Source organism: Ruditapes philippinarum, unplaced genomic scaffold (assembly GCF_026571515.1).
Source record: "Ruditapes philippinarum isolate M1 unplaced genomic scaffold, ASM2657151v2 ctg354_1_1_1_1, whole genome shotgun sequence".
Taxonomy (NCBI): Eukaryota; Metazoa; Mollusca; class Bivalvia; order Venerida; family Veneridae; genus Ruditapes; species Ruditapes philippinarum.
Window position 1 is genome coordinate 156427 of NW_026856866.1, and position 14284 is coordinate 170710.

Here is a 14284-nt window from a genome sequence, read left to right on the forward strand (position 1 = left end):
TGCACTCCAGTTACCGCACTGTGCATGTATATGTATACGATTTAACTCTGACACATTTTCAACAGAAAGGTCCCCAAACTATGATACAATGATATATATATCATATTATATTTGACGCAGAACAAAATGGAATAGACCAAAAAAAATTCAACCAACAGTGTCTACTTATGTCGTTTTTCTTGCCTTCACTTTAGACTTAAAATTCTTAAATGTTTAAATGCACACATATTTTGATATTTTCTATGTATTAAATAAACGCTGCTGCATTTGTACATAAACTATGAAAACAGAGATTAAAAAGTAAGAGCGGCTTTTAACGAATGTATACCCCAACATAACCAAGCAACACAGGACCACCGACAAGGAGCACAGTAGGACACTTAACAAAACAAACAACACAAGTACAAGGGCAAAGGACGGACGGACATTCACCACAAACAACTGAATAAGCTGTTGAAAACGATGTTAATATACACCAAACTTTCAAAGTAAAGTTTCAAGTAAAGCCCCTTAAACTTCAGTAAAAACTACCCTCCTCCCTTTAATTGATCTCAATTAGTTAAATGTGTTTCTGGAATTCCAGCAGCTGTTGCATGTGCCGCTTCGTACCACCCAGACCTCGCCCGCCACTATAAAAAGTCGCCTTATAGTCTATTATTTACTGACTACCAAATCACATTCGTTAATCCATACATACATTAAGGACTGCAGGTAATTGGTAATTAATTAATAAATATTCCCAATTTATGTAACACTGCTTCAATTACTTTTAAGTGATCCGTATCATTAAATGAGTGAAAATAAACTTCAATGAAAAGACAGTTGGGACAAAATTAAGAATCATCAAACACAAGAATAGAACGCCTACGAAGTGAAAACACAACATTTATTTCGAAGATTAGAAATGAAAACAGCTTCGGACATATTTAAATCTGTCTTATCTGGGAAGACATGTATATGTACTAGAAGTATGCACGGGTCAAGTTAATGACATGAATATATTTCTAACTGTATAATTGCAAAAGGAACAATAGATGGAATGGAAGTCTAATACAGTTCTAATGATTTATGGATATTTCCATGTGGAAATTGAAATATTTATAAAAACATGACAAAAGGCGATTCCTTTACCGTTATGCTGCTAAGAGAACTCAGAGTAGCCTCTGAGAACACATTGGTAACAGGACAGACACCGAGTACCTTAGCGTCTTGCCAAGTACCAACATTGTTTAAAAGCCATTTTTTGCATCCTTTTATTTTCTTATTACCTTCCATGGAGAAGAAGGGGAAAATCAGACGACAGGTTGGAGGCGCCAATTTTCACAGCATGCAAAGAACCAACTGAAACAATACACCAAACATGTGGAACAAGCTTCAGAACAGATAATTTACAAATGGCATAACAAAGTTACCGAATTTATAAAAGTTTTATACTTTCTGGCAGTAGAAACAATTATTGGAGCAGTTACAATATGGGTGGTTTTGCATTAATTTAACGAGTATATTAATTTGTGTAAGTACATCATATATGTTTTACTGTCACAATGTTCAATGCACCAACATTTTAACATTTCAGAAAAAAACTGGAAAGAAGTTTTCAGTAATGTAAAAGTTATATGTACAAATGTGCATGGATTTAAGTTTTTACATGAAAAGGCTAAACTTTTGGATGAACTTTTGATAATAGAGTTCACGAAATCAATTCCCTATCGAATATATATGTCTAGATAATATTTTTTTATTAAACATTGTTCTGTAACACAATCCAGATGTCGCCAAGGATATGGATTTGTTTACGAAGTTTATGGCCGTCTATTTTGTAACAAAATATGCCCGAAGAAAAGCAACATAATAAACGGGAAGGGTGCCTGTGATGTCTATATACACTTTATGAAAAAACATATCTTCCATTGATTCTATTGACATAATTTTATACTACATGTATACAAACAAAAATATAGAACAAAAGTCATCATACGAGTCTTTAAATTATCAGTTTTAAGCAGTCTTTGATAATAATGAAGGTATCGAAATTTGTCCAGTAATATACGATTAAAAGTAATTAATTTGATATATTTGAAGAATTCTTAAAACTAAAGAAAATATGGCCTGATTATGTAAAATATGATAAACAAGATCAACAAGGAAAGGCGGCGTTCATGTAAGTCATGGAATGTCAGTAACGTGTCACATTGAATATACCATGATAACCGCCGTATGAACACATCTGCGGATGTTTTTTAATTCAGAATTTCAGCATTACCATGATTAAATGTTGAATTCTGCTTAAGCCGATGCTAGTGGACATTTACCAGTACCGTCCATGAACAGGCTCAATCAAACCGAGCCTGCAACAGTTTCAATTTTTGTCGTTTTGGGCATTCTTTAGGGATTCCGTTTTTATCTATTTTATTAGCGAGCTCGAAGAGCTGGCTTGAAGGGCCTGCTCGCAAAGCGAGCTTTACAGTAACGCGAATACCTGCTAGATAGTGATGGTTTTGAAAACTTTCGTCGGAAGTACTGAATTGACACATCGCAACTTTTCGAATTACAAGAAAACCGGTAACAGCCGAGGAATCTGATTCAAAACGGATGCGTTGACTGGTGTCCTGCGCACTTTTATAGGAATCATAATAAGACAGGGAACCAGAATAAACGGAATCAGTGAATAAATAACCGAATGACAGTTTTAAAACGGAAAATGTAAAAGAAAATAAAAAAAAAAAAAAAAACGATTATTTTATACTATTTCAAGGTAAAAGTAAATCGAGCTCGTTTTGAGGCTTTGCCTTTTTCATATTAAGCATAACATGTATTTTTAAGTTTGCGGTCGGCGTTGATAGTCAAAACAAAACTTTGTTTATACTCTGATGACAAATCAAATAACTTTAAAATATTTAAAGCAATCAAAGACTCCGATCAAATTGTTTGATTATTTCAGTTAATTGGACTCAGGTCCCAATGCAATAATTAAAGACGGAATTCACTGAGCTGCATGCTCTCGATGGGATATCACCTGGTTTGTTGAACCAAACCATAAATAAAACATTAATTTAAAACATCCGTACACATAACATATAAATATGGTCTAATTAATTAACTGAATTGGATACAAACATTCATGGCGATTACCTATTGCAATGGACTTGGCTTTGAACACATATTGTTAAATAAATGTGACATAGTAACATTTGAATGGTAAAGTGTCGTTGGCATTTCTACTTGTTATTTATATTTCCCGATCGTATTACCGAATAATGTTCTATGTACGAAGTTTAGTTTACGCATTCGTTTATTAATGCACTTTTAAAATGCTGACAAACTAGAGAAAGATGGTGTTCAATTAACATTTGTCATTTTTTCTGTATTATATCTAAACAAGAGAGTGCCCAAATTTGAGCAAACAAAAACAACACCTTTTCGACTAACCCTCGGTAGAATTTCATTGTACATTATGTTTTCCGAGGTCGGAACAAAATGCAATGATTCGCCCTATATCTTTACCCTTTCTTCTGTCTTTAAATAAATGTTAAAATGCAAGTCTTTGAGCATGGTAGTTTATAACGGATTTTCGGGATCATTGCAAGCAACACATATTATTCTTAATGTTGGCTGTGACTGTTTTATTTACTCAGCCCAAACTTATCTACCATTTTCTACTGATTACTTTGCTACATTCCTATAAACAAATCATATTTCTTTCTAGACTTTTTTCTAGAAAACACGGTTAATTAGATGACGTATCCTTACGTGTCTTGAAAAAAAATGGAGTACAACTTGGCGTTTGCATTCGTGACATTGATAGTAATTTTGAAATATATTAGACAATAACATTTCTTTTTTCCTATCTGAAACGTGCTTTAACATAATCTCACATCAGTCACAGCTCTCCTATTCAAATAACAGCCGTTAAAATCTTAAAATGATATTTGAAATATATTTTGCTTCTTCAGAGTTTTATTCTTTGCAATCATTTAGTCACATATATTCATAAGAAAAATATAATGACATTTTAAATTTCATTAAGCCGCATAAAAGATTATACTAAGCAATCTTTTTTGTGTAAATGATTATATTCTTCATAATGAAATTAAATCGTAAAATGGCCGAATGTTTGTTTGTTAGTCTTTACTTTTGTTGAGCTTAATTTGCACCTAATACTACCTGAGGGCTTATTTTCATTATTAACAAATATTTTCCAGTATATCACATTAAACAAAATGAAAGCAATTAAATTATAATATGCCACCATTCTTAATATTCCTGATTAAATAATCCAATTGTCATATATTTGTTATGACACAAAGATAACAAGTTTAATTTCAGTAAGAAATATCAAAAAGAACATATTGAAATGGAATTATACATACTCATTTTTTCTTCTTTACTTTGTAGAAACTAGCATTTACAAGTAATTGGATCTCGTGAAAGCAATTAATAAATTTGTAGAAATCTAGGTATCAAAGAAAGACAATATAACAATGACATTGAAATAATAAATTGAAAATAATGAAAATAGAGCTTTGAAAAGAAATGAGCCGTGTCATGACAAAACCAACATAATGGGTTTGCGACCAGCATGGATCCAGACTCTACTTTACTTTATCAGGATCCATGCTGTTCGCTATCAGTTTCTCTACTTGTAATAGAGTTGGTAAGCGAACAGCATGGATCCTGATCAGACTGCGTGGATGCGCAGGCTGGTCTGGATCCATGCTGGTCGCAAACACACTATGATGGTTTTGTCGTGACACGGCTTAAATCATAGGTTGTGAGTTTAGAACCTGCGACAGAGATGACATGACGGAGGGAAGTCAAAAACGATTCGACAAAATGCACCTGACATCAGAATTGGCAATGTACAAGTATATTGAAATTAGGATAACAATTGTAACATACAGCAAAATAATAAATTCCAAAACAGAGTAAAATTAAAGGAGATTGTTCTTTCCGAACAATTGTTTCTAAGAATTTAAATTCATTCTGGAAAAAATTGAATTAACTTATATCTGAATCACCAAGTCTTTTATTGTACATTTCCCTGTCCCGATACAACAAAACTGAATTTCAAGTTCAGTTATTCAGACGGCTTTGATTTGAAGTAACACTAATATTTTTAAAGCAGTTTACATCTAGCTTTTTTTTAATATACATATTTGATACATGGCTTGTGAAGAATATGGTGCACTGAACAAAGTTCAAAGTATCTGGAGAATTCGGGCTTTACACAAAAGATGCGATGCCCAAAAGAAAAGCCAATTAGATGATCAAATATTACAACATAATAAATACCCAAATGAAAAATGTATGCCCTGCAAATATTATAGCTGACCATGCAATTTTACTCCGTGAGTTTTGACGACGCATGTCTCGGAAATGCATGGACAAACAATGCATCGAAGTAATTGTTACAAATTATTTCTTACGTACTTATATGAAGATTTGTCAACGAAGAAGTTCCGTATGACAAACCAAGAACAAAACATTTACGAAACATATTGATAAGTTAATTCTACATTTTAATATATAAATTCAGGAATTTCAAACAGCCGAACAGTGAATGGACATTGACGCTTTGGTGGCTAAAGCCAAAGTCTTCAATAATAAAACTGACAGTGTTTTAAAAGACCTCTGAAACTGAAACATTGTAACATCACTCACGAATTGCAGAGATTATTACATTTATAATTGAGCCGCGTCATGACAAAACCAACGTAATGGGTTTGCGACCAGCATGGATCCAGACCAGCCTGAGCATCCGCGCAGTCTGATCAGGATCCATGCTGTTCGCTTACCAACTCTATTACAAGTAGAGAAACTGATAGCGAACATCATAGATCCTGATCAGACTGCGCGGATGCGCAGACTGGGATGGATCCATGCTGGTCTCAAACCCATTATGTTGGTTTTGTTGTGACGCGGCTCATTTATATTATACAGTCCTAAAAATGAGACAGGAATTATGACGATACTAACTGACTTTAATCATATAATTTATGCGTAATTACTCGTACAATGCCATTTCAAAATATTATTTTCATATTACACAATGTATATTATAACAAAGGGGAGAAATTAACATAAAATGACAAATTCTTAAAAATAAACCTTAGCTTACAGGGATGCTTTGAATTGATATTGAGACTGAAACATACAAAAAACAAAAACAAATTATTTTATAGTCTAATCTTTACAAATAAAATTTATTTTCCTGTATAATATGAACACATTTCATTATACTAAATTATCAATTGATTACTTTCTTGATAAATTATTCATCATGTACCGCTAAAGTAAATTCATGAATACATAATATATCATGCATATGAGTACTGTTCCAGAGCAGCCACAAGTAAGATAGGGGAAATTCAATTATAAGTACAAATTAAATTATAGTTTTTCTTTCATTTGGATATTCTCATATAACAGATCGCTGTTTCTACGAACTTCGCAGATTTTTTTTCATAACAATTTCAAGGCATTGCTCTTATCCCATAGTATTTTCAAGAATTGCAGTAAGCTAAATGTCTAAACAAATTCAACAAATCTTTTTACAGGTTCACAAAAATATAACATAGTACAATGACGCGACTAATAAATAGCAACATTGAAATAATGTAAAACAGTAAACTTTGACAATGCCAGTGCCTGTGAATTTGTGTCGGCTTTGTGTGATAACCGCCATATGAACACATCTTCGATGTTTCTAAATTCAAAAATTCACCATTTTCATGTTTAAAAGTTGAATTTTGTTTAAGCCGGTGCTAGGAGGCGTGGACGGTAACTTGCACTTTTCAGTACCGTCCATGAACAGGCTCAATCAAACAGAGTATGCATCATTTTTAATTTTGTCGTTTTGGTTGTTCTTTAAGTATTGTGGTTTTTTTTCTCTATTATATGACATTTAAAGGGTAGTTACTGGAAAGCGGTGTCACCCTACACATGTTTTGATTTATATTACTGATTCGTTATTATTGTAACTGAAATGAAATAATAATTGTAAAAGATTTAGTAATAGATGTAAGAATAATTGTGACATTTAGTTCTAGTTGCTTTTGAGCTTACTTTTTATTTTAAAAAGATTCATTTTTGTTATCACTTTTCGTGTCATATATTTAAATTATATTTTGATATTAAGTAATTATTTCATCCAATAGGACTTTCTATCTGGCGATGACTTGAATATTTTTGTCACCTTGGTGGGCTTTATCATTAAAGTTTGCAATTATGATTATGTCAAACTCACCCTGGTATATTTAACTATGGTAGCAATTTTCAAACTATTTGCTTTACAAAAGTCGATTAAATTTGGATCATCAAAGGGTCTTACTCCAACTTGTGGACGTCTTAACTGAGCGATAAGATCTTAGTTTGATGAAATATTTGACAAAATAAATAAATAATATTAATTTGATAGCGTTTCATATTTTTCTACTGAATTATTAGATCTATCATTCACTTATTATATATAATGTGATATAAATATACGAATTTTAAAAGTAATGTTATATATGTCAATGAACAAATTAGTTAGGCGTATAACACAAGACGTTGCTGAAGATTCTTAAAAGAAAATATAATTGAGCCGCGTCATGACAAAACCAACATAATGGGTTTGCGACCAGCATGGATCCAGAACAGCCTGCGCATCCGCGCAGTCTGATCAGGATCCATGCTGTTCGCTTACAAACCCTATAACAAGTGGAGAAACTTATAGCGAACACATCAATGAGTCAATTGAACTAAGACCATGCATTCAAAAACTGCAAGAAACCATAAAAAAATATATTTTATAAACTTTCTACGAAAAGTGGGTAAAAACCTTGTTAATGTGTTAATGCATATCTAAACAGAAAGAAATCTTTGTTTAATCGTTAAAATATTTTTGTTTATAACAGAAGACTAAATTTTTCCCCCTTACGTCTTAAGATTTAAATTTTTATGTTAATTTAGGTCAATATAGATATGTACATTGTTTTGTACCATACACGACTATTTATACTGCAATATTGATGATGTTTATAGCATAATAATAATTTCATGTATACTATTATTAATGTATATATATTTCAGGCGACTTGTTCCATTGGGCTTGGTGTTATATTAAATTATTTATTTTCGTTATTTGTAAATTTCCATGGACATGTCACTTTAATAAAATATTTACTTACTTATACTTAAAATAAAAGCAATAAAGGAATGAAATATAATATCGGTACAACTATCTTTTTTACTTAGATTTATTTTAAATGAAATATATAAATTCCTGGTTGCTTCAATTATTTTAGATTTCAGAGTGTTAAGAATTAAGAATTGAAGTTTTTTAAAATATCAAGGAGCGAAAGATTTATTTTATTATAAGTTAAATTGATTGTAAATTAAGATGTGCCCAGAAATGCCTGTTATAAAATCATGTAAATATATTTATTTTGCGAAATCATATCAGTTGTTGTTTTTTCTGAAGTATATAAAATGATTGTACGTACCTGATATATGTATATTTGCGGACAAAAAAAGTATCAATGTTGTTTGTGGTCCAAAAAGGTATTCCAAAGTATCTTGCTTTCTTAACATTAACAAGAATTGATTGATAAACAATGTTAAATACAATTACATCTGAATCACTCACTTTAAATGATGATTTGTTTTTGCTTTAATATATAAATATCAAAAACAAAAGCAACATTGTCCGTAATTGCTAAGATGTCACATGGCATTTTTAAAAATTTGCTACAACCATTGCAAATGGTGTTGATGGAAGAACAACTGTAGCAAATCCATCCATAAGGGATCCTGTTGTATTTTTTTTCAGTTTTATTGCATAGTACGGATAAAATAGCCATCCTTTGGAAATAGTTTACACTTAAAGGACATAAAATGAAACAAATTAGTTCATAATAATCTTTTTTTTTTCGAATATTAAAATTTCTAAATATTTTGCCTAGTGTTTTTTCTTTGCAAATTTTGCAGCGGATTGGAAAGGGATATAAATCTTATCTAAAATCAAAGCTATTAACATTAAATTAGACGAGCAAATTTATATATTTTTATGATTTCGGATTAAATGTTGTCAATACAACAATTTTATATTTTGTTTTTCATGTGCTTGTTTTCAAGCCTTTAAACACATGGATTGTGCGACATAGTGCATTATTTTTGTTGCCGAAACCCATTAAGATTATGAAATGAAAACGTGAACACACTTCATTTTTTGTCTATAAATGTTTTTTATCTTTAAATGGTATCAAATACCATAATTTAGAAATCTTTTCGTAACCTTTACATATGAAATTAAGACGCTAACATCTTTGTAAAAAGCCATGGTTTCTACGCTATATTGAATAAAATGATAACAAAAATATTGAAGTAAAATAATGGCCGAAACTTCTTATATATATCATTGTTTTAAAGTACAGTAATGACTTTTAATTTATAGCAATAGTCTAAAATGCATGAAATACAGCTTATTTCAAAATAATTTTCAACTGAAAGATTGTTACTTATTGTTAATGACATGTTTTCTTCTGCCAAGTCAATACAGTAGACAAAAAATTTGAAAATCCATGTCCATCAACAATTACAACTGTTAATGTCATAAAATGGACTTGACCAAAATATTGATCAGAAGTAAAAAATGCAGTAAAGTTTTCCAATGTTGTTTTATTAATTTGTGTGCATGAATACATAAAAGTAAAAGTAAGGAAGTGGTTAAGCATGGAAAACCATTTTCAAAACAAAAGAAGGAAAAAGGGCCAAAAGAAGTTTTGAAACAAATACTACACATTTAAAAACGCGTTCATCCTTACTTTCAGTAGAGTCTTTCAAACAGAATTTTGAAGGACCCTGCCTTCAGTGTTTGAATTGTCGGATGGACCATCATTAAACCCGAGACACATACATATTTAACAATATCACCGGGGATTAAAACACAAAAATGCTTATCTAAAAAGAAGAAGTTTGGTATTAGAAATATGAGAAAGAATATTTGAAATCTTGTCATCATAAGGCTGACAGGGTGGTATTATTAATCTGACAATTCCTTCAATTCATTTACACATATTGTTTCCGTATATTTAGATAATCTAGATGATGATGATAGTTTAGTTTAAGATTATGTTACCATATAAATCAAGGAAATGGTTCTTGGCTTAAATGAGAATGAAATGCAGGTTTCAATTTTTCGGTGCAAACGGCCAATTTTTTAACTTCAAACATTAAAATATTGCCTAGGTAATATTCAGGATATCCTGGAATCATGCAAACAAATCGTCAGAGTATATATATTATTCTAAAGAATATATTTTAAGGCATAAACAATGCTTAAACAAACAGATTTTTTTAAAAATACTTGTTTAATATGTCTTACCGTTTGATGGACGGTGCCCTCGATGTCGCCTGCTACTAGTATCATGTGATATAAATTTAAAGTTACACTGCTTCTTTAAGAATTTTATGCATATCTTCCACTTACAATGACAACAATATGTTATGTAATAAATCAAACAGTGGTTACAGCATTTAAAACTGCGAATCACTTATAAATATTTTACCGTACGCACATGACCGGATAATTTTTGCAATCTTCTAATGTAAAATTGAAATTAAAAGTATATTTATTATGTGAAATAACTGAATTCATCCAACCAAATCAAATTTGATGACAACAGACATGTTGTTACTGGAGCATATCAAATATTGACTCAAAACACCACCCGTTACATTGAACGAGAGGATAAAAAATGGCCATTTTGAAATTATTAGTATCACACAAAGAGAAATTTTAAAATGTTATAGATATAAACGTACCTTGTATAGATCAGGATGCTGTTGGAACAAAATGGCCAACTCGTGGAAAAAGGTGCGGTTTCCTTGAATCCTCTAGATGCTGTCGGCTCTAATGATTTGATTGGATGATTTATACTCATAAATTAAAACCTGAAGCATATGTTAAACATTGATTGATCACATGACAACATGACAATATTGACATAATGTACTGAATGCAAATTGCTAAAGTATAATCCTTTCATTGAAGATATTTTTTCTGTACAATCATGTGCAGATAATATTTCCACACGATTTTGGACTTGTAAAAATCTGAACTATGCAATGTGGCCTGCAAGTAACTCTACAAAATATGCATGTCCAGTAAATGACGTATCCAAAGACCATTTTTAACAACGACAAAGCTAGTGAACAGAATGTTCTTAAACTTTAAATCGTATTTGAAACTTTTTTTGAAAGAAGAAAAAAAAACAAATTGAGGGGCCCTGGTTCTACTTTTTGAGTTTTCTGCCACCTTTTATGAGCGGCAAACTCAAAAACTTAAACAAACAAAACCTAATTCAGTTTCAAATTTGTATTTACTACTGAATTCCTTGACACTGTGCAATCATTGTGCAACATTTGCTTAGGTTCTATGCAATAGGTTTTATTCTTTTGCTGTTTATGTGAAGTGTAATAGACCATTGTTCCATTTATACCCCTTTTAGAAGAAAATTCCTGCAGGACTGACTACTCATTGAAACATAGCAAAATGTGTGTAGGATGGAATTATTATAAACTTTGCATAGTAATTGAAAATGAAATAACAAAGAATTGTTTGAAATAAATAAGATGTCGATATGATTTGTGTTGAGTTGTCTGCTTTTGATAATGACCTAAAAATGTAAAAAAAAAACCTAATTTTCAGAGCCCCAATATTTTCATTAATCTATTTCAATTAAAATTCTCTTTCATCAAGCAAATTTTATTAATTAAATATAATATTTTACTTTTTTCAATGTAAAATATGAAGGAACTATAGGAATCATCTTTAAATAAATAAAATAAAGTTCACATTAGTCACGTGACAACTTTCAGACACACGTGATGGAAATCATAAACGAGCTTCACTGAGGCAAATATAATATGAAAACAAGATATGTAGATAAATTGATACCTTTAAAATGGAAAAAAATCTGCAAAGGCTAATAAAATGATATACTCAGAATAAAAAATTGAATATTGTTTTTTTTGTGCGATTCTTAGCCCGATTGGTCGTGTGGGGGTTGCGTTCATTGAACGCCGCTTCCTTGTTGATCTTGTTTATCATATTTTGAGTGAAAAGCGTTGCAACACTTCTTATCTTTTATGTAATTTTGGACAATGAAATATGATTACATTTGTATTCTTGAAAAGCAGGATGTGGGAATGATCTGAAAATTTGCGCACAAGTTGTTTATTGGTCCAGACCTACAACAAATGGTGCACAAATATCGGGGGAAAACATTCCAGTTCCGTCATGTCAAAAAAAACCTCAGTAGAGTACGTTTTAGCAAACTAAATGATGCCTCCACAAATATTTTTTTATTCTTTCAAGAGGAGAATTTAATGTAGAAGCATGGTGTCGATTGCAAATGTCTATAAAATTCTATTTATTTAGAAACCTGTGTGAGTTGCAGAATGTGCAAAACTGTTAACGGCATATAAATAAAATTGTGAAATGAGAATTCTAATCTTATCCGAGCACGACAAAGACCATAGGTACTTCGCTCTCGGATTGACTGGACATAGATTGACAAGGAATATTGTATGCTATATAGCATGCCCCTTGGCACCGCCTCAAGCAGAATTCAACAGAAACAAACTTTAACTCTCCAGTCAGTGATATGAAAGATTTTCGTGATTATTGTAACATTATTTGTATTTTAAAACTTTAAAATTAGCTTTTTCATTTATTGATTTTAATCACTTATACATCGACATTTGTTAACTTTCGTGGTTCCAGCTGTAGGTGTGTTTTCATCACACGCGTTTAGCATTTGTAGAAATCAATAAAAGCTTGTGATCAAACCTTTGTTATCCCGTTACCTATTGTTTTAGAAGTTTGTGTCTCCGCACTCTACAACACGAACATCGTTACCTAAAAGTAAGAACTGTTTCACGTGCATGATGCGTGTTGGACAATTTTGCTTGGTCACGTGTTCTGTAAATGACAATCAATAGAACAATATGTTCGGATTAAAATTAAACGTGTCCTGGCAAGTGTCTTCTGGTTCTTATCCGCACGGAAAAGTATATCTATAAAACAGCTTGTCGTGTGGAGAAAAAACTAAATTACGAAAATAAATTACGATATCGTTTCTGTTTGGATTTGTTGTCAATTTTTTAAAATAAAATAACAGTTTTTATTATTACCTCTTTGTCTATTTTTATAATGTTAATTTCCCATAGAAGCTGGGAGGTTCTTCTTACTGTTAATGCCAGTGTACCATATGACTAATATATTTGTACAGTTACAAAGGTAACAGTACTTTTTCACAATAAAAAAAAATGAAAACTGTAAAATTATAGAGACAAAATGACGTTTTGTTTTGGATAATAAAGTAAATAGCACATAGGTTTATGAGTAACAGCAAAAATATCATCCCTCGTAAAATACTGTAACTCTCGGCTGACTTCTCGGGTGACAGTACTTTCCTCGGAATGCTTTTTGTTATTGAAACTCAAAAAACTATGTGTTATTAATCTATGGATGTTCACTGATAAACCTATGTGTTATATATGCACTGATTTGCAAATATTTCTTCTTCCCTTAACCATTCAAATTTCTTAAGAACACACAAGCAAGCACTTTAGCAATAAGTACAAAACATGAACATTGAATCTTGTTAGAGCTGGTTTAGATAAAAACATTGAAATAATAGAAACAGTATTTTAATGGATATATATTTGTTTTGTTACTAAATCATCTTGGTTTCGATGGTTTTGCCTCAATTTATAAACAAAACTTTATATGTGCATGTGTGTGCATCTTTATCAATAAACCCTATTTTTTTTAACAAAAAACCTGATCAATATGTAAGATTCCGACATACATGTATAATGCATTCCCTCACACGTAGGTAGATCAAACACATAAAAAACAGATTTCAATTGATGTCAGTCTCATTTTCTCTCTCTCCTTTAAAGACATATGAATACTAAATAAAACAAACAAACCTTTAAGCCAGTGATTTTATCTGAGTTGTAAGAGTCCGTACCTCATTACTTTCAATATTCTCTTGCCAATCCTCTTTGCCTTTTACTCACAGGCGGTCCCTAAAACATTTGTCATGAACATCTTTAGACGAGAAATATTCATGTCAAAACCGATTCTTGCAATGGTAAAATGAAATAAAAGGGGGGATCACTTTTAGATGATATTTTAATAGAAAACTGTCAATTTATCATGTCAAATTTTATTATCAGTATTTTACTCATTACTATATATCGTGTTTAAGGCCCTGTCTGTACAGGCAAT

The 14284-nt window shown here is 31.3% G+C and overlaps 1 protein-coding gene across 2 annotated transcripts in view; it reads right to left on the reverse strand.

Moving 5' to 3' along the window:
- LOC132747958 (transcription factor GATA-3-like) overlaps positions 1-13998 on the reverse strand; it is a 60968-nt gene extending 46970 nt beyond the window's left edge. Inside the window, exons 1-2 of one of the 2 annotated variants that reach the window (XM_060737492.1) lie at positions 13984-13998; positions 10807-10935 (exon numbers count right to left, since the gene is read on the reverse strand). The gene's annotated coding sequence lies outside the window, so the exon portion shown is untranslated. Of the gene's footprint in view, positions 1-10366; positions 10386-10806; positions 10936-13983 lie in introns of those variants that run through there. The other variant, XM_060737493.1, reaches the window with a different exon arrangement.
- Between the last annotated feature and the right edge of the window lie 286 nt (positions 13999-14284).